The following is a 22,482-nucleotide window of genomic DNA, read 5'->3' on the forward strand; positions in this document are numbered from 1 at the left end:
AGAGAGAGAGAGAGAGAGAGAGAGAGAGAGAGAGATAAATGGATAGATATATAGATAGATAGATATTTATATATGATGTAGTGATTGATTGATGAACGATGTACTCAAAACCTTGTATATTAAGATAATCAAATATAATTAATCGATCACTCATCTGAGTATGTATAAGAAATACATCGCATTATTTTATTAGATAATAATATACTTATGTATGTATGTGTGATATATATAGTATGTATTTAGAACTTTATATAGTCGATAGTGTGTATATGTGTGTGTATGTATAGGTGTATATATTTATAGTATATACATATTATACAGTGAAGGTATATTAATGACATAAAATAATGTAATCTATAATTCATTCAAGTATTTGTGAAATATGTTTTATATTATTATGGGGTAGTAAAATCATGTATGTGATGTTTATAGTACGTATTTTAAAACTGATAGACAATTGAATATATGTATATATATGTATATCTCGTGTAGTGACATATGTAGTAATCAAAAGCTAGATAACTGAATCTATATATCAAAATAGTTTGACTGATACGTTGATATATATCAAAATATTGAGGAAATAGATATACTATTTCGGGTCAATGTAGACACGCGTATGTTTTTGAAGTTGTAATAACGTAAGACTAGTATTACGAGGTATATGAGAGGGGGAGGAAAGAAGCAGGGGAGGGGGAGACAGAAAATTGAACGACCGCGCCAAATAACGTAACACAAATAATCGATAATTTATTTGATTAACACGTATTACGAGTGAGGTATATATATATATCAATGAATTTTGCAAATTACGATAAATTTTTGGCTAATTATCTTTTAATTACGATATTATATATATATATATATATATATATATAAATCATATTTCGCAAAATTCATTGACATTATTATATTATTGAGAAATATACTACTCCTGTTAATGTGTTGATAAAATAACCAACTATCTGATTTGTACATATAAGCATTAAGTTAATATGATGAAAACATAATTAATTATAGGATTTAATAATTTTATTAAAATTGAGCACATGTGATTGTTTTTCGATAATAACTATTGTAAAACTAAATCAAACACTTATATTTTACTTTGTGATCATTTTTGTAAAATTTTAATTAACTTAATTAATTAACTAATTTATTAATATTTTTTAAAACTAATTAATAATTTTTTATTTTAACTAATTAAAATATTTTTTTTTTACTAATTTACGAAGACCGACCACTTGTGTTAGTTTTCCAAAAAAAAATCCATAAAACCGACCACTTGTGGTTGGTTTTATGGAAATTTTTTGGTAAAACCGACCACAAGTGGCCGGTTTTCGTAAATTAGTTAAAAAAATTAATTAAATAAACCCAACCAGACCCAACCCATCGGTTTTTAATAATTTTAAAATAAATAAACCCCAAATCAACCCCCCCCCCCCCCCCACAAATTCCCCAAATCCTCAAATCCTCTAAATCCTCAAATCTACCCTATTACCGCCGTTTCCCGCCGCCCCAAGCTCCGATAAGTTCCAAAAACTTCAACTCTTTATTTTTCTAGTTAGATACTAGCTAAAGGGTCAAGATTATTATGCTTTGGTACTAATTTTAGTTAGCTCAAAGTAAAAAATGTATTTGTTCTCGTTATTATGCCTCATTACATAATTTTAGTTAGTTGAAAGTAAAAAAAGTAATGGAAATTTCCTTTTAGTTAGTTCAAGATTCAATTTTAGTTCAAGAAATTTCCTTTTAGTTAGTTCAAGATTCAATTTTAGCTAAAAGTTCTCCTCTTTGTGTGTTATAGCAAGTAAATTAGGGTTTATTTATATTGATACTCCATTGTAGTTTTAGTACGTTGTTGGTTTGTTTATGGTGATTTTAAGCTAAAATACGAGAAAATAAGGATGCCAAAATTTTTATTATTTTGCGTAATGATCAAGTTTTTTTAATTCTACTTGCCTAATGGGTTGCTTGGAATTTGATGCTACCGTTTGACAGAATCCGAATTCAGGAAAAGGATTGCTTTGCTGTTTTTCTGGTGACCGCTTATCTCTTTCACTTTAATTTAGGCCAAGCTAAGGTAAGTTGACTTCCCTCTAATTTGTTATAATGAAGTATTGTTATTTTTCATATGAAGTCTAGTGAAGCCGTGTGTGGCCTTGTTCGATTCACTAGAATTGTTGTTATCTTCTTGTTATTGTTCATATTAAAGTCTAGTGAAGCTGTGTGTGGTCTTGTTCGATTCACTAGCATTGTTGTTGACATCTTGTTGATCTTGTTGTTGCTTGTTTCTTGTATTGTGAACTTGAACTTTTATCATTTGTATTGTGAACTTGAACTTGACTTTAAAGGTGATTTTTTTGTTTATAATGTGACTTTTTTGGTGGCTTAGTTACTTGAAAATAGTTAAGTGTAAGGACTTTAGAGGTGATTTTTTTGTTTAGAACGTGACTTGTTTGGTGACTTTGTTACTTGAAAATGGTTAAGTGTAGGGACTTTAGAGGTGATTTTTTTTTTGTTTTGGATGTGGTTTGATTGGTGACTTAGTTACTTGAAAATGGTTAAGTGTAAGGAATTTAAAGGTGATTTTTTTGTTTAGAATGTGACTTGTTTGGTGACTTAGTTACTTGAAAATGGTTAAGTGTAGGGACTTTAAAGATGTTTTTTTTTTAGAATGTGACTTGTTTGGTGACTTAGTGTAACGCCCCGATTCTGGTAATCGGAACGCCACATGGTGCTAACAATCCCGAAGGACTACTAGCTAACCCATGACTAATATCTGTACCTGTACACTGCATAATATAGAGTATAAATGCGAAATACGTAAAAATTCAAGGCTATAAGGTTCAAATCTGATAAAATATAACATCTAATGGGGTATGAAATACCCAAAACAACTGAAGTAAACTGTCTGAAACATGATAGTCTGGAAAGCCTCTAAAACATGATTTGTCTGAATAAGGAGTTGATGGGACATGTACCCAACTAACTCCAACTACTGAAGTAAACTAAAATGTGAACTACTGAAATGATAAGGCATCCTCGAATGATGAGGACTCACTACTAGTCTGTCTGTTGATGATCTGAAATGCTACTGCTGCTCTGGGGCTCATGCTTCTAAACCTATGGTGTAAAGTAAAACGCCATAGTGCAAATGTGTCAGTACGATGGAATGTACTGAGTATGCATGTAAGGTAGGATAATGAATGGGGTTCATATGCATGAACAATACCAACTGACTGAATAACATGAATGTGAGAGTACATGCATGAATACATAATAATTAAGATCGTGGAAACATAATAACTGAATCCGAATATTGATATGACTTATAACATGAGTTTATTGATAACATGAATGACTGTAGCTGACAGTCCTGAATTTGTTGGTACTATCTGAGTTCTGTACTATATCTGAGTTGACTGTATTTGACAGTCCTGATATTCTAAAGAACTATCTGAGTTTTTTTACTGAGACTGAGTAAATGCGCTATAATAGCTGAGCTGGGGTCCAATATGTGCCTTGATTGGAAGGGTGTCAATACCGTGTCACTGGTAAGAACAAACTGTGAGTACCCTCATCTGGCAGGTATTCTAATGATAATGGTGGGAACCCTAATCTAACAGGTTATGCCGCCTCATCTACTCTCAACTAGCAGGTATGATGTCTCGACCTCCGCTGGAAATGTAGTTCTAGAATGCAAGGATCGCTAGTAAGAATCACACCCTAATCTGAAAGGTGAGTTTCCATCCTTGGGTTCACTCGGTGCTAATTACTATTCCCATCGAATGGACACTGAACATGATTAACTGAATTGTACATGGACTGAGTTTACTAAATTCCATTGATTAATGGAATGTTACTGAATTCTGATAACTGACTGAGTTCATGAGATTACTGAGATATTCCTGAGTCATAAGACTGACTGAAGTCTAAGGATCATGGCTTGACTGTAGGTATTGTGAAAACATGACTTGGCTCTAGGCACACAACTATATTTTCTGGGACTCGATAGAAGGAGACTTGACACTTCTTTACATTATTTAATACATGATCAATATTAACCATTTATAATAAAATAAGTTGGCGATTTCATGAAGTACATGGTTAGCATAATCTTGTACATGGTAGGAATTCATATAATCAAGATCATAATTTCATACCCTAACATCATGGCATTCCAACAACACATTCATTGTTCAACAATAGCATGGAAACCATTCAAGCATAAGGTTAATAGCACAAATTTATCTTTTAGGCCATAATAATTCATAATACATGTTTCTTGTTTCTCTTAAACATTTAACCAAACACCTTACATGCACCATTTAGGGCATAGGCCTAAGGATCAAATTAACACATCATAAACAACAAATTTTACATGTTTTCAACTCATATGATGTCATAGCTTCATAATAACACATAAAAATCCCAACTTGAAACCATACAACAACAAAATATTTACAACACATGATTTTTAAAACGTGATTCTTGGGTTCCACCGATGAAAGGAATTCATGGATGAACACTATGCATACCTGGGTTGAGTTTTCTTGAAGTTCTTGAACTTGAAGGATCTGAATCTCTGAGTTCTTGGAGAAGATTTGGATTTTATTCTTGGGGATTAATCTTAGAGAGAAAACCCTAATTTGTTGTTGTGAAAGAATAATGAACACTGAGGTCGGATATAAATGGGTATATATAAGCGGGTGGTAAAAGACCAAAAAACCCCTGTTAAAATGACTTAAAATTTCTGATCGGGACATATGACGATGGGGTGCGACGTTCTGTCGCACAGAACTAGAACTGGAACTCGTTGCCTTGTGGCGACGGTGGAGTGCGATGGTCCGTTGTATGGTTGACGGTCCATCAGAACTATCCATCGCACTCAACCAGAGAGTGGACTCACTGTCTCAATGCAACGGTCATGGTCGATGATCCGTCGCTAGTCCAACGGTACGTCGGCCTGCACTGTCGCACCTGGGCGGTTTTACTGCCTTCTGTATTTCGGCCATAACTCTCTCATTCGATGTCAGATTTGGACGAAATAGGTATCGATGGTAAGCTTATTCAGTTTCCCACATGACAAAAAAGTGAAAATATTAAAAATTTCACATATATAAAAGTGGATTCATCTTTCAAAGTAAGTTTCTAACATTCTTGGGACGATTTCAAGCTAGGTAGAAGTACGGGGTATTACACTTAGTTACCTTAAAATGGTTAATTGTAGGGACTTTAGAGATGATTTTTTTGTTTTGGATGTGGTTTGATTGGTGACTTAGTTACTTGAAAATGGTTAAGTATAGGGACTTTAAAGGTCATTTTTTTTTTTTAGAATTTGGTTTGGTTGGTGACTTAGTTACTTGAAAATGGTTAAGTGTAGGGACTTTAGAGGTGATATTTTTGTTTACAATGTGACTTGTTTGGTGACTTAGTTACTTGAAAATAGTTAAGTGTACGGACTTTAGAGGTGATTTTTTTGTTTAGAATGTGACTTGTTTGGTGACTTAGTTACTTGAAAATGGTTAAGTGTAGGGACTTTAGAGTTGATTTTTTTGTTTTGGATGTGGTTTGATTGGTGACTTAGTTACTTGAAAATTTTTAAGTGTAGGGACTTTAAAGGTGATTTTTTTGTTTAGAATGTGACTCAATTGGTGACTTAGTTACTTGAAAATGATTAAGTGTAGGGACTTTAAAGGTGATTTTTTTTGTTTAGAATGTGACTTAGTTACTTGAAAATGGTTAAGTGTAGGAACTTTAAAGTTGATTTTTTTTTGTTTAGAATGTGACTTGTTTGGTGACTTAATTACTTGAAAATGGTTAAGTATAGGGACTTTAGAGGTGATTTTTTTTTTTTGGATGTGGTTTGATTGGTGACTTAGTTACTTGAAAATGGTTAAGTGTAGGGACTTTCAGGGTGATTTTTTTTGTTTTGAATACGATTTGGTTGTTGACTTAGTTGGTTGAAAATGGTTAAGTTGAGGGACTTTAAAGGAGATTTTTTTGTTTTGAATGTGGCTATGTTTGGTAATAATTGAAATTTTGTGACTTGATCTAATTAGTTGAATCTGATTGATTGCATAGATTGAACCTGATTATAGCTAGATATACCAATGGAACAACGATAATAGAATGGGTATTAGGGCGGAATTTGTTGAAGGTGTGAAAAGTTTTGTTGAACATGCTAAGACACTTGATGTTTGGACACGTTTTTGGCCTATTCGTTGTCCTTGTGTCAAATGTGATGGTATAAATCTTATAAATGAAGAATATGTAAAGGAATATCTTAATAGAAGGGGGTTTCAGGAGGACTTTTTAAGATTACGCGGTGTTCATGGTAATGTTGTGCAAAATAACTTTGTTGTTGGAGAAAGTAGTAGGTATGTAGGGCATAATGAATATCAAGATACTAGAATGACAGAAATGGTGCACGATGCTTTTGGGATGCAACACGGGGATGACTTCAGGAAAAATGTCGAACATGTTCCTAATAGCGAAGCAAGCAAATTCTATGAACAAATGCATGCTGCTAGTCATTCTTTGTTTGACAGGTGTTCGCACTCTCGTTTATCTGTTGCTGTTAGATTATGAAGTATTAAATCTAACTGAAATATTGTTGAAAGAGGAATGGAATCAATGATAGACCTTATTAAAGAGTTAGTTGACTCGGCTTAGAGGTTCCTGATTCTTTCTATAAGGCGAAAAGATTGGTGTCAAAGTTAGGTCTCTCATCGATTAGAATTGATTGTTGTGAAAATGGCTACATGTTATACTTTAAGGAAGTTGCTAACCTAGAGTCCTGTAAGTTTTGTCAACACCCTCGATATAAGCGTAGTTCTAGTGGAAATTCAATTGCTATTAAGGCAATGCATTATTTACCTCTAATACCAAGGTTGAAGAGGTTGTATGCTTCAAACAGCTCAGCTGCTCATATGAGATGGCACAGTGAAAATAGAAGGCCTACTGGTGTTATGTGTCATCCATTTAATGGAGAGGCTTGGAAGAATTTTGATTCAACTTATCCAGATTTTGTAGCTGAGCCATGAAATATTCTTTTGGGATTATGTGCGGATGACTTCTCTCCTTTTTTAGTTGATGCTGTGCCATATTCATGTTGGCTTGTATTTGTCATCCCTTATAGTCTTCCTCCTGAAATGCTGATGACTAGTCCCTGTATATTTCTGAATTGTGTTGTTCCTGGCCCACGTAATCCAAAAAGCAGAATAGATGTCTACTTGCAATCTTTGATCGATGAACTTCAAATTTTGTGGCATGAAGGGGTTAAAAGTTGAGACATCTCACTTAAATAGAATTTCAATCTGTGTGCATATATAATGTGGACTGTTAATGATTTTCCTGCCTATGGAATGTTTTCTGGGTAGATGACAGCTGGAAAACTGGCTTGTCCATACTGCATGGAAAAAACAAAATCTTTCACTTTGAGACACGGCAGAAAAAATTCATGGTTTGATTGTCATCGTTGTTTCTTAGCATCTGATCATGAATTTAGGAGACTCAAGAATGCATTCAGAAGGAATAGAAGGGAATATGATGGTCCACTGCCAAGGCTGTCTGTTCATGACATCTTGGAGATCGTTTAGGATTTGCCAAAAGCCAGCGAAGGACCATTGTACAAGCTTGATAGATATGACGTTTCACATAACTGGACTAAGCAGAGTATATTTTGGGAGTTAGAATATTGGCCAAATAATTTATTGAGAAATAATGTTAATGTCATGCATACTGAGAAGAACTATTTTAACAACTTATTCAACATAGTTATGGATGTCACAAGCAAAACAAAGGATAATCCTAAGGCCTGACTTGACTTACCAGAATATTGCAAACACAGAGAATTACATTTATAGGAGGGGCCCAATGGCAATGTTCTTAAGACCAAGGCTAGTTTTACATTCAAGTTGGACCAAAAGCGTTAAATATATGAGTGGGTCCAAAGTTTGAAGATGCCCGATGGATATGCCTCAAATTTAGGAAAGAGGGTTGATATGACACAAAGAATCTTGCATGGAATGAAAAGCCATGACTGTCATGTTTTCATGGAACAATTACTTTCAATTACTTTTATTGGCTTACCTGAAAACATATGGAAATCAATAGAAGAGATCAGTTTGTTCTTCAAAGACTTATGTGCCACCACATTAAAAGAAGAAAATTTGGCACGAATGGAAAGTAATATAGTTGTTATCACCAATAAGCTAGAGAAGATTTTTTTGCCAGCATTCTTTGATGTGATGGAACATCTTCCCATTCACCTTGTGTACAAAGCTCGGCTAGGTGATCCAGTTCAAACTAGGTGGATGTATCTATTTGAAAGGTAAGCAATTGCAACCTATTTAAATTCATACATATCTTTTTTAAATATAGTAAACATCTAATCATAACATTGTGCAGGGCAATTAGAAAATTGAAAAGGGGTGCCAAAAACAAACATAGGGTAGAAGGCTCTTTAGTTGAGGCATATCTTACAAGAGAAACATTTCAATTTTGTTTATACTACTTTCGTGAACAAGTTGCTTGTTCAAGAAACCGACCGAATCGTCATCAGGATGATGTGAATGAGCCTCATTTGCAACCGATATCAATTTTGAATTAATTTGGTTGTAAGGCTAGAAAGACCATAAGTCGTCGGCTCACTCCAACGGAGCGCAAATCAACAACTTTGTATGTCTTGCTAAATTGCTCGAAAATTGAGCCCTTTCTGAAGTAAGGAGATTAAAATTTAACATATCTTATTTGTTTACTCATTCCTTTAAATAAACTAATTGTGTTTCGCATGTTGGATCTTTAGTTCATTTAAGACTCAATTCTACGAAAATCAAGTGTATGCATCCTTTGCAACATGGTTTAAAAATGAGGTTCATAAGTGTATTAATATTTCTATAAATTTTAAACATTTACACATTTATAAACTAATATATACACAGTAAATGAGTTTAAATTTTCCACCGAACAACACTCCAGAACAAGGAAAACAAACAATAGTGGTGTTTGGATTAAGGGTGATGATGATGTTGATTACTTTGGCATCATACACGAGATCTTAGAACTGGAGTATGCTTGTTTCCCAATAAAAAAAAATTGTCCTTTTTCTATGCAAGTGGTTTGATCTAAGCGCAAGAGGCACAAGAGTACATAAGGAGTATAACAACATTGAAGTAAAGCACAGTAGGCCGTATCCTATTTACGATCCATTTGTTCTAGCGAAAATGCTAAACAAGTGTATTATGCTTCTTATCCGTTGCGCAATGACAAGTCTAATTGGTGGGCTGTAATCAAAACAAAGCCTATTGGACGGGTGGAAGTTGAGAATGTGACGGAGACTGTGTATCAGAATGAAATACAGATTGATCACCAGCTTGTGGACGTTGACTTAGTGGATAGTTTGAATCACCCGGAAAATATATTTGAAGAAGTTAATATTACAGAAGAAGAGGCTGAGTGGGTAGGAGATGAGAAAACCTCTGAAGAGGGTGAACAGTTTAGTGGAGAGTCTTCAAAAGAGGAGGATTAGTTGTGTAGGTTGTATTAATTACGTATTGATGTCTTTATGCTTTGTATGATATATTTAGCTTTATGTTTCTTGTTTAAGAATGATATGTAATATACTGTTTAATTTAAGATTGTTGTTTTCACTTTCACTTTTTTCACTAAAGTAAACTAATTTTTCGGGAAAAAGGAAAAAATTTATATGGCCAAACGGCTACTAAATCAATTAAAGTTGAATTTAGGAAGATTTGAAAAAATCTACAAATAAATATGAAAGAGTTAGAATAAGAAAAATATAAGCAAAGAGTTAGAATAAGAAAATATAAGCAGTATCAAAATTTTTAAAGTTTTAAGTAAGTAATGAAAGATTTTCTAAAAATTTAACTTTAAAAATAAGGAAATATTTTAAATATATATATAAAAAAATAATCGTATTACAAATAGGGTTCTAGTCGATGCTATTTTCTTAGCCTCTAGCAACGAGTAAAAAGGTTACTACATGACAAATGCAAAAGTGATATTCATTGAAACTTCTGGTGGTGTATATATATACATACACACACACACACACCAACAACAACAACAACAAACCCAGTGTAATCCCACCAAGTGGGGTCTGGGCAGGGTAAAATGTATGCAGTCCATACCGCTACCTCCGAAGAAGTAGAGAGGTTGTTTACGATATATATATGTGGGTGTTTACATATATATGCTTATTATAATATATATGTTATATTCACATTATTATATTAAAGTCCTTTTCATTAAAAACCTAATAATTATTAGCTGTTTAGCCTCAAATTCGAATGCCGATCACGTCGAAGATAATTCCACACGCGATCGGCATTATCATTTTATGTGGCATTTATCGACATGCAAACTTGTGTCATCATCTTTGTCTAGGCAGCAGAAACATTTTTTGAATATCCTGTTTTCCTGCAATTTCTGCTTGATTTGTCTTGTCTTAATTTGTTCTTCTTGTTTTTACTTTTCCTTATTCTTCTTTCTTTGTTATTGTTTGGTTAATTATCGTAATGAGTTAGTTTCGGGGATGGATCCGGATCTTCTTGTTAATAGAACTTTATTGAAAGAAAGAAAGGCTAAGGTTTACAATATAATCTGAAAGGCATGAAAACTAACTAAAACAAAAGTAGGCTATATATATACATAGCCAATAACCTAAAGGTCCATAAACTAAAGGCCCAATAACATATGGGCTAACATCCCCCCTCAAACTCACAATGCAACAGCAATAAGCATTGAGAGTTTGTCACACAAAAAACGAAATCGAGACGCCGACTGAGCCTTCGTAAAAAGGTCAGCAATCTGCAAAGACGATGGAACAAAAGGAAGCGATATGGTCCCGAGCTGTAAATGATGACGGGTGAAGTGACAATCAATCTCAATGTGCTTCGTACGCTCATGGAAGACAGAATTCTTTGCAATTTGTACCGCACTTTTGTTATCACAATGCAGGGGAGTAGGCATAGAAATGTGAACCCCCATATCTGCAAGAAGCCAACGTAACCAAATAATCTCACATGTAGTCACAGCCATAGCACGATACTCAGCCTCCGTGGAAGATCTAGAGACAACATCTTGTTTCTTGCTCTTCCACGAGATTAAAGAGTCTCCAAGAAACACACAAAAACCAGTGGTGGATTTACGATCATTGCGATCTCCATCCCAATCAGCATCACTATAGGCTCGCAACTCGAGAGATGACGTCGAGGGAAACAAGAGATTCTGAAACTGAGTGCCACGAAGATACCTTAGAATACGAAGTACAGCTCCCCAGTGAACAGAAGTAGGAGCAGTAACAAACTGGCTAACAACATGAACTGCATGTGCTATATCTGGACGAGTAACCGTAAGATAAACCAAACTACCCACAATAGTCCGATAAAGACTCGGATCTGATAATGGAACACCATCACTAGGAGAGTAACGTGCATTGGTTTCAAGGGGAGTATCTACAGTCCTGTTGTCAGAAAGACGCGCCCGTGTAAACAAGTCAGATATATACTTAGTCTGAGAAAGAAGATACCCTTTCTTAGACTGAGCCACCTCAATACCCAGAAAATAACGCAGCAAGCCCAAGTCCTTCATTGCAAATCGATGAGCCAAATCATGCTTCAATAACTCAATACCACTATGATCATCACCAGTAATAATCATATCATCTACATATAAGGACAATAGAATTCGCCCTGCACTTGTATATCTAACAAACAATGCTGAATCATGGTTACTCGGGACAAATCCAAGGGAAGTAATAACAGTGGAGAATTTCTCAAACCAAGCACGAGGGGCTTGTTTGAGACCGTATAAAGCTTTTCGAAGCCGACAAACTTCACCTGGCTGGTGGTCAATACCTGGGGGAGGAGTCATATAAACTTCCTCGTGGAGATCACCATTCAGAAAAGCATTCTTGACATCCATCTGAAATATCTTCCACTGTCGAACGGATGCAACAGCAATCATAGTGCGAACAGTCGTCATCTTTGCTACGGGGGAAAAAGTCTCCTCATAATCCATACCATATTGTTGTGAGTACCCTTTTGCCACAAGTCTTGCCTTGTATCGCTCAACAGACCCATCAGATTTTGTTTTTATCTTATACACCCATCGACAACCAATCGCATGCTTACCAGGTGGGAGAGTAACCAAATCCCATGTATGTGTATGATGAAGAGCAGCAAGTTCCTCAGCCATAGCATTCTGCCAAAGAGGATCAGACACAGCCTCTCTATACGACTCAGGTTCAGACAAATGATGTATGTTTGCAATAAAGGAAGCAAATGAGGCTGAATATGTAGAATAGGAAAAATCTGGCAGTTTGGTGGACTTACAAGGTCGAGTAGACCTCCTCAGAGGTGGTGGGTCTCCAGTCTCAACAGTCGAAGGAGCAGACTCAGGCACAGGCGAGGCTGAAGCACTATCAGGTGGCACACCAGAAGGCATGGATGGATCCGGAACTGGAACCTCTATGTCAATCCTAAAGGGATCAATAAGCCGAATATCTGACTTTGTCACATCATGGGTTTTAGCTGGAATGGAATAAAAAGGAATATGTTCCAAAAAAGTGACATGTCGTGAAACATATAATTTCTGACTTACAGGATCATAGCAACGATATCCTTTTTGTCCAATACCATACCCCAAAAACACACATATAGCTGATTTTGACCCTAACTTATTTCGTTCAACATGAGGACGAAGAACAAAGCAAGTACATCCAAAAACTCGTAATGCAGAATAATTCGGCGGGTGACCATATAGTTTCTCAAACGGAGACATCCCTGAAGTCAATGCAGTAGGAATACGATTAATCACATATACAGCAGTTAGGACTGCTTCTCCCCAAAAAATACTAGGAACCTCTGCAGACAAAAGTAAAGAGCGTGCTGTCTCAACAATATGACGATGTTTTCTTTCTGCTAGACCGTTCTGCTCAGGAGTGTCGGTACACGATGACTGGTGTATGGTACCATCAGAGGCAAGTAACTGAGTGAAGTCATTAGAGGTATATTCACCCCCTAAGTCACACCTGAAACACTTTATCACAGCCGAATATTGTGTTTTAACAAGGGCTCTAAAGTTGTTGTAAATGCCAAAGAAATCAGATCTGCGTTTCATAAGATACACCCAGGTATAACGAGTATAGTCATCTATAAACGAAACATAATAGGTCGATCCACCCTTAGTGGATACTGGCGCTGGTCCCCATACATCAGAATGAATAATATCAAAAGGAGCAACAGAATAAGACACACTTTTATTAAACGGTAAGGCAGAAAATTTTGCCAGTTTACAACCACTACAATCTGAAATATCACTAGTGTTCACATGACCCAAAGCACCACTAGAGACCAAAAAACGTAAACGTGAAACTGACACATGTCCTAATCTGGAATGCCAAAGATAAAACTGAGAAGACAAAGGACTCAAATGAAAAGAAGATAAATCTATGCTAGAGGCAGCAACTGCAGACACTTTGAGATTCTCCAAGACATAGAGTTCCCCCAACCTATGGCCGGTCCCAATCACCCTCTGAGTGTGTTGGTCCTGTATAACACAAACAGAATCAGAAAAAAACACCCAATTACCAGCCTTACACAACTGACTGACCGAAACAAGATTTAAAGCAAGTTTGGGAATGTAATAAACATCAGAGAGGACAATGTGAGGGGTAGTAACAGAACCAACACCCTCGACTGACATAGGTACAGCACTCGCGGACATAACAGAGATTGGTGAAATGGGTGACAAAGAACAAAACGATGACAAATGAGGGGACATGTGATGAGACGCACCAGAATCCAATATCCACAAGGAGGAAGGAATACCTGAGGTACTAGAAGAAACTGAACCCGAATGAGACATAGATGCTGACATGGCCGTAGGATTAGAAATGAAGAACTGTCTGAACTGTTCGAAAACCTGGGGATCCAACGCAGAAGGTGGCATAGTGCTAACAGACTCAACATCTACAGATGGTGCAGCAGCAGCGAACTGTGGAGGACGAGATGACCATGGAGGAGCACCAGAGGAGCGTGACGGAGACTTTTGCTGCCCATATTTCTGTTGCTGCCCAGATTGAGGCTGTTTGACCTTGTTAAGTAACAACGGACACTGAGCCTTCCAATGATTTTTCTGTTTGCAGAATGCACACTCATCAAATGCAACGTTAGGAGATTGTCGAGTCTGAGTACGTGGTGGCCTAGACTGATCAGTTGAATCAGCAAACACGACAGGAGTAGTAGTTACTTTAGACCCTTTATCCACTTGAGACTTGATACGAGTCTCCTCTGCAATCAGTTCATGAACCACAGAATCAACAGTAGGGAGGGGAGATCGATGAAGGATTGTTCCACGTAGGCCCTCAAAGTCAGAACGTAGTGCCATCAAAAACTGAACCAAGCGTTGCTCTTCCCGTCTAGCAATGTACGGCCCAAAACCTTTTAACTCTGCAGATTCAGTAAGTGCCAATTGATCCCACAAATCCGACATGGCAGCATAAAAATCTTGAATACTGAGATCATGCTGTTGAAGAGCACGGATATCATACTCCAACTGGTACTGCTTAGCAAAATTAGACTGAGTGTACAGTCTTTCCAAATGATCCCAGACCTCCTTTGCTGTGTCATACTTAGCCAATTGCATACCAATTGATTGAGTTACAGAATTGTTGATCCAAGTGATAATCTTGGAGTTATTAGTTTCCCATAAGTCCACCAACAAATCAAAATTTTCAGTTTTATCATCGATAGGTCTTAGTTTTACTCCAGTGATATAACCCCACATATTCTTCCCACGAAGAAAATTCTTCATGACATAACTCCAATAGGCATAGTTCTTACCATCTAATTGAGTACTAATGGACTGGAGAGAATCATCCTTTCCAGTCATTGTAAACACAGCAACACACAAACAATTCAAAAAAACAAAAAGATGCAAAACCCTAGGTTGAACAATTCCAAACGAACAACAATGGCAGCAAGCAAAAGAACGAAAGACGAACAATACCAGACAGCAAACGAATACAGCAGCACCTCGATCCGCGCAGTAGGTGCCTGCTACAAAATCTTCAACCAACAAATCAAAGGACATGGATCAAACTGTCTCTGATACCATGTTAATAGAACTTTATTGAAAGAAAGAAAGGCTAAGGTTTACAATATAATCTGAAAGGCATGAAAACTAACTAAAACAAAAGTAGGCTATATATATACATAGCCAATAACCTAAAGGTCCATAAACTAAAGGCCCAATAACATATGGGCTAACACTTCTTATCATTCTGGAAATGGAGTTAGATTTGGAAGCGGTGGAGTTTTTGGTCCATGTGCTAATAATCGACCCGTTAACCAAGATCATTATTTAGAGAAAGACCCTACGGGTCGATATGTTCGGGTAATTAACTTTACTCTCGATTATTTTTGGAGTAACTTCTTCTTTATGCCTTAAAATTTTGGACATTACTTCATTTCTACAGTGTTATTGGAATGCAACCGTTCCAAAATTAAGAATTTATATTGTCATCAGAATATAGCCCAATTGTTTACGTTAGTGTATGCTTAAATGTTTGTTTTCTTGTTCTTTTTTATAAATTATGTCTAGTTGAAAAATTAAGCTCATTTCCCGTTTTAGCATATATAGCACATTATAGTCAATAAAACTCTTCTTGTTTTCTAAAAATATACTTCGTGTGATCATCAAATCGTTGAGTGAGTTTGAAGAGATTCCAATTGTTTGAGGTACCGCTACAGTTGGTTTGTTTGACCATTTTCTCCTGGGACTAAAATTTCACAACCTCGAGTACTTGAGGGGAATTATTTCTTTAAGGACATTCCGTGAATTTGGAGGACTTGACCATTTCTGTTTCATCTAATTAAATTTCTAAAAAAAAAACACACTTCTTTGAAAGATCTTTTTGTGTTATTTATTTCAATGTATTCGGTTATAAGAATCTATAATTTGACACAATAACTTCAACACTAGTTCAAGTTTAAAACAAGAACACTATAAACTACAAAAACACCATCAACACAAGATCAAAGTGATCTTTCCAAGAAATGTATTTTATTTTCCAGAAATTAAGATGAAACGGAAATGTAAAGACAAGTCCCCCGACTTCATGGAGTGTCTTTAAGGAATAATTCTCCTCACCGTACCCAAGGTTTTGGAATCTTCCTCCCAGGATAAAATGACTTTCAGTCCAACTATAGTGATACCTCAAATAATTATATTCAACGAACTCACTGAACGATTTGATTGATCACACAGAATATTTTTGAAGACAAGAAGAGAGTTTGTATTTCAAAAAATTCGTGTCTAAACCTGTGGATGAAAGCAGCAGGTTTATATAGCCTATCATATGTCTCTTCGAAAAGGTGGCAATGGTTCACTTAAAAAGGTGTTATCTTTCTGGAAATTCATGTCTAAGAATGTGTCTTTTTCGAACAGGCATACCATTTCACGCGAAACAGTGTGTCATTTCGTTGAAGGGTTGCATCCTTTCCGAAGCATCACTTCGTTTCTACATTGCATTTCGAAACAATATCAACCACTGCATGCATGCGTATCAATGGAGGATAAAAAACACAGAAAAGTTGCATTTTTCCCTTTGGTATTTTCGGATTAAATTTTTGTCAAATAAACTTTGTCCAAAAGATAGATCTTATCGATCATTTTCCAAAGCCGAAGCCGAAGCCAAAGACGAGCAAGCGACGATGGCGGTGCGAGACATCTCTTATATTTCCAGAGTGTTATTTCACTGACAATTATTTATATTTATCACCTGCTTGTATTTCCTCTACAGTTTGGGCAAGGGTGCATTCAAGATTGTGTATGTTCCTAAACTTAATTGCTGATTTTTTATTGTTCCTTTCTATAGCACTAATTCTGTATTCAGAGCATAAAGCATTTTGTCTTTTTTTTTTTTTTTTTAAAATGTGTTTCAGCTACAAGGCATTTGACTTACATGATGGTATTGAAGGCACATGGAGCCGAGTGAAAGTCGAGGACGTTTTGCAGTCACCTGACAAGTTGGGAAAGTTATATGTGGAGATGCATTTTCTTAGAAAATTGAAGCATGGCAATATAATGAAGTTCTGTGATTCATGGGTTGATGACAAGAAGAGAACATTTAACATGATCACTGAACTCTTCACATCTGGGAACCTGAGGGAGTGAGTTTCTCAAAGTTCCTCATTTTCCTTTCTTACAAATTGTGTTGTCATACAATAAATATGTAAATTGTGCTTATCAGATACCGCAAGAAGTATAGAAGTATTGATACGAAGGCAATAAAGAATTGGGAAAGCAGGTACTTCAAGGTTTAGATTATCTTCACAGTTACAATCCTCCTATCAGTCATAGGGACTTGAAGTGTGACAACATATTTGTCGATGGAAATACTGGAGAAATTAAGATTGGGGACCTTGGATTGGCTACCATTATGGAGCAGCCTACTTTTAAGAGTATTGTTACGGATACTTCTTGTATCGACATACATTGAAATAATGCCCCCTCTTCTAAAACACTAACTTTATCTATTCCTCTGAAGGGACCCCGAAATTTATGGCCCCAGAGTTTTACGAAGAAGAATACAATGAACTGGTTGACATATATTCCTTCGGCATGTGTATGTTGGACTAGTAACCTTTGAAGATCCTTACAGTGAATGCAAAAATCCTGCTCAATTTTTTAAGAAAGTTAGCTCGGGAAGTTTGATAAAGTTGCTTCTTTAAGTTGTGTAGGCATTACATATTTTAGTGAATCGAAGCAACTTTATTTATTCTCAGGGTGTTAAACCTGCTTCCCTCGGCAAAGTTAATGATCCCTAAATCAAAGCATTCATCGAGAAATGCCTGGTTCCTGCTTCGCTGAGGTTGCCTGCCAAGGACCTTCTCAAAGATCCATTTCTTCAGATTGAGAATTTAGATGAGCCAACCCATAGTCTGTTTCTAGCTTTCACCTTACCAAAGTCCAAGATCATTAAGTTCATTGAAATCTGCACCTCATTCAATGGATGTAGATTCTGAGTATAATTAATCAGTTTATACAGACTCCCATTGTGGAAGTCCTTGTGCTCCGACATTGGAATTTCAGAGGTTTCATCAGAATTGAATTTAAATTGACGGGTAAGAAGAAAGATGAGAACTCAGTTTCATTGACCTTGCGAATTAAAAGCCATTCAGGTAAGTAGATGTGTTCTAATTCATTATTATTTTTATTCTTTTGGCATTTTGGAATAAAATTGTCTCTTTGTTTATTTAAAGCCTTCGAATTTTTCAGGCAGAGTAAGGAATATACACTTCAATTTTTATCTTTATACTGACACTGCACTTTTATTTGCGGCTGAGATGGTTGAACACTTGGAACTAGCTGATCATGATGTAGATTTTATTGCTGACTTCATTGATTATCTAATAATGAAAATTTTGCCTAGTTGGAAGCCTTCCGATTATTTTTCTAGTGGAGGGAGAAGTCAAAGAGAAGAAGCTATAGAGAATTACCTAACCTTTTCGCCCATCACTACCACATCTAATGCTCGGCAAGATGGTATTCCAGTTCTCAATATGAATAGCCAAATTGGTAGTACTCATCGAGTTGATGAATGTAAATTGTATACAAATTCAAGTAGCACTTCTTGTCATGTTACTTTTGCTTCCCCATCACATTTGGAAAATGTGTGATAGATGGAGAGTGTCAAGGTTCAGCTGCTACTGAAGTTTTGGAAAAAGATTGTTTTAATTACTGATCCAAGCTCAAAGTATGATCTCAAGATATGATACACACTGTACAAAACCACACTACACTAACTGTTCCATTATATGGAAGGTTCTGGAAGCTTCTCGATTGTTAGTTAGTTAGCAATAACAAGTTGTTAGAGGTTGTTAGGCAAGTGGTTAGTCAGTTATGATGAGCTTTCACTAAGCTGGAAATGAGCTCACTATCTTAGCTCAAGTGTATAAATAGCTGCAATGCTGTAATGTACAGATGATGAAGAATAAAATTCCCAATTACACTCTCTCTTTTCTTCTTCCTTGTTCATGGATTATCAAGCTGTAATGCTTGAATTTCACATGGTATCAGAGACATGAGCTCAATACTGAGAGTATTTCGATCCTTTTCCCTCATATTCTCAGAGAATTCTTAAGATCTATGTATGTTCTCTGTGGTTCTTTCATCTCTGTAAGTTTGGTCGATTTGTAGTTCAATTTCTTCATTCATGGCACCTAAAATTAATCAAAGAGATCCACTCTTCATTGTTGAATTGGATAGTTCAAGCACTGTACTCGTTCCAATCAAATTAACTGGTTCAGAAAACTATAGTCTTTGGAGTCGATCTATGCAAATTGCTCTCTTAGGGAAGAGAAAGTATGGCTTTGTCACTGGATCTTGCAACAAGGAGTCATACAGAGAGGAACTCCATGAACAGTGGGAAAGACGCAATGCTATTGTCCTCTCATAGATCATGAACACTGTGAGTGAAAGCTTACTATCTGGGATCGTGTATGCTACAAATGCTTGTGCTGTCTGGGATGATTTGAAGGAAAGATATGACAAAGTGAATCGTATGCGCATATATCAATTGCATCGTGAAATCAATATGCATTCTCAAGGTACTGATTCAATCTCAGCTTATTTTACTAAGTTGAAAATCTTGTGGAGTGGGTATGATGTTTTGGTTCCTAATCTTAGTTGTGATTGCCCTAAGTCCAAAGAGTACTCAGATCATATGTGTCAACTGAGACTTCTACAATTTTTGAGTGGCTTGAATGAGTCCTACGATCAAGCTAGGAGACAAATCTTACTCAAGGGAGTAACTCCTACTCTCAATCAAGCTTATGCCATGCTCATAAAGGATAATATACAACACTCAGTATGTATGCTTGCTTGCTGTGCATGATAGATCAGAACCTCTTGCTATGCAAGTGAATCACAATTATGGTTATGGACAGGAGAACACAAATTACAAGAGTAGAAAGTGTGACTACTGTCACCTCTTAGGTCATACAAAAGAAAACTGCTACAAATCGATAGGTATCCAAATGGTTGGAAGAACAAGAAGAAACAAGGTTATACTCCTCCAAATTTCAGGTCACATAATGCTGGTGGTAACAATTTCTCACCACATAATAGGGGTAACAACTATGCTAGTACTGGTAGCAAGTCTTCCCAAACTGCAAGCATGGTAGTAGGACCAGGTGATACTGCCAGTTCCAGTCATGATGTAAATTCTGCACCACTGGCAAAACCTCATACATTCACAGATGAAGAGTACACTCAAATCATGAACATGTTGAACAAGGATACTAAGGATATGAAACAAGTCAATATGACAGGTATTACCACTTTTTTTTATCCGAGGCTTTTTCTAACAGTTGGATTATAGATTCAGGAGAAACACATCATGTGTCTGCCCATAGACACTTGTTCAAAGATAGCACCAGCCTGGTTCCAAGACACTTGGACAAATCGCACCTTCCAATAAGTGATGAAGAAACAATTTCTCAAACTGGAGAAGCCTATATGTTTACAGATGATGTGATCAAAGATGTCCTCTTTGTTCCAGATTTTAGACTAAATTTGTTGTTTGTTGATAAGATAACCAAGGAACTGTCATGCTTTGTGTCCTTTTATCCTGATTTCTGTGTATTTCAGGACCTCTTCAATGGCAGGTGAAGGGGATTGGTAGACAAAAGGGTGGACTGTATGTTCTTAAAGGAGAGTGGAAAGATAATTGTTATACCCATTTTAACACGGGTCAAAATAGTGTACAACATATTGAAAAACTTCGAAGTTAAATTTAAGGAAGTCACCACCTAATTAGTTCTACGGTGAATTAGGACACCTATTACAAACTACATGATTAAAATAAATAATGACTTCATTTTAAGGTCTGCAAAGCCTAAAATTCTAGGTAAGGATTCTATTTATCCTAAAGGGAAGGGATTAGGCACCCTAAAGGATCCGCTAACTACGGTTAACCGGCCAAACTTAGATTAGATAAGAAAATCAAATATTAAATTAAGAAAAGATATATATAAGGCATTAAAAATTATGATTTTTTTGTCTTTTATAAGATAATATATGCTAATCATAAAGATTAGAAAATATTTTAGAACATCCACACCATCAATAAAAATAAAATAAAATAAAGCTTTTAACTAAAAATAAATGAAAATTTATTCTAAAGGATGACCCTTCTGTTTTTTTTTTTATTTATCAAATTTTATAAAATAATAAGTTACTTACCTTACACTACAAGAATAGATAAATTATATAGTTGTTTAAATATATAATGACTTGAGAATTTATTATGATAAAATATTTTTTATTGTTATTAGGAATACTTAAAAGGGACTTGCAAAATGTCATTTTTTACTAAAGAAAGTAAATTAACAAGACTTCTAACAATTCATCGGGGGAAAACATACACTTAATCCTTGTCAAGCAACACGTGAACCAGCCTCATAAAAAAAAACCTCATATCATAATATTCAAACCTGTTATCCGTCAAACTCCACAACAACAACAAAAAATCCATTGTATTCCCACAGTGATAAACATAATGAGTTTTGGACAAAATCAAATAAAATACCCTTTCCTTTAAAAACCTTTCATAGCATAACTTTTAATAGAACATTTTCCCTTATATCTCCTAACATTTTATAACAATATAGTAATACTTTAATTAAGCGTAATCCTTTCTCGTTAAATATTTCAAATAAAGAAGAACACTAGTTTACGGTAAAGCTATTCAACATTTGTTATCTTATGAAAAGAAAGAAAGAAGTTAGACTTTTAAAAAAACTTTTTCTTTAAAAAAAATAAAATCAATAAAGCTTTAAAATTAATTGATAAAGAAATGACATCTCTTTTAATGCAAAAAGATAAAGTAAAGCGATTATTTGTTTTTTTTTTTCTTTCAACACCCCTTTTAATAATAAAAAAAAAGATGCAACTATTTGCCCTTTCCTTTCATGCACCTTTGGTTCCATAAACGGAATTAGCCGGTAACACACGTATCAATTTTTGAAAAAACTAATATGAGTATAATTAATATTTTCTCCATTTTTTATTTTTATTTGACCCTCTTTTTATTTAAAAAAAATAATTTGTTTCACATTACTTGTCCCAATTGTAAAATCAAGATTATTTTACACATATTTTTCCATTCTACGCATATCATTAAATGACTAAACAAATATAAATACTCAAAGTTATGTTTTTTTTTAAAGCATAATTAATAAGGCTAATTTGATAAAAATAAATTCTATTAATTATTCCTTAATGGGAGTACTAAGTTCATAGGGCCAACTAAGCAATGGGGTGGAGTTAACCTGACTCCACCGTTGTTGGTATGTATAGAAATGATAACAAAGCAAAGTAAATCAATCCTACTTGACTCTGCTCATGCAGGATTCATTGATCCTACTTAACTCCATCCATATTGGT

At 35.5% G+C, this 22,482-nt stretch overlaps 1 pseudogene; it reads left to right on the top strand.

Moving 5' to 3' along the window:
- The first annotated feature begins 6,135 nt into the window (after nucleotides 1–6,135).
- On the top strand, nucleotides 6,136–18,713 carry LOC107868512 (annotated as a pseudogene).
- Nucleotides 18,714–22,482: the final 3,769 nt, after the last annotated feature.

Source organism: Capsicum annuum, chromosome 4 (assembly GCF_002878395.1).
Source record: "Capsicum annuum cultivar UCD-10X-F1 chromosome 4, UCD10Xv1.1, whole genome shotgun sequence".
NCBI classification, from domain to species: Eukaryota; Viridiplantae; Streptophyta; class Magnoliopsida; order Solanales; family Solanaceae; genus Capsicum; species Capsicum annuum.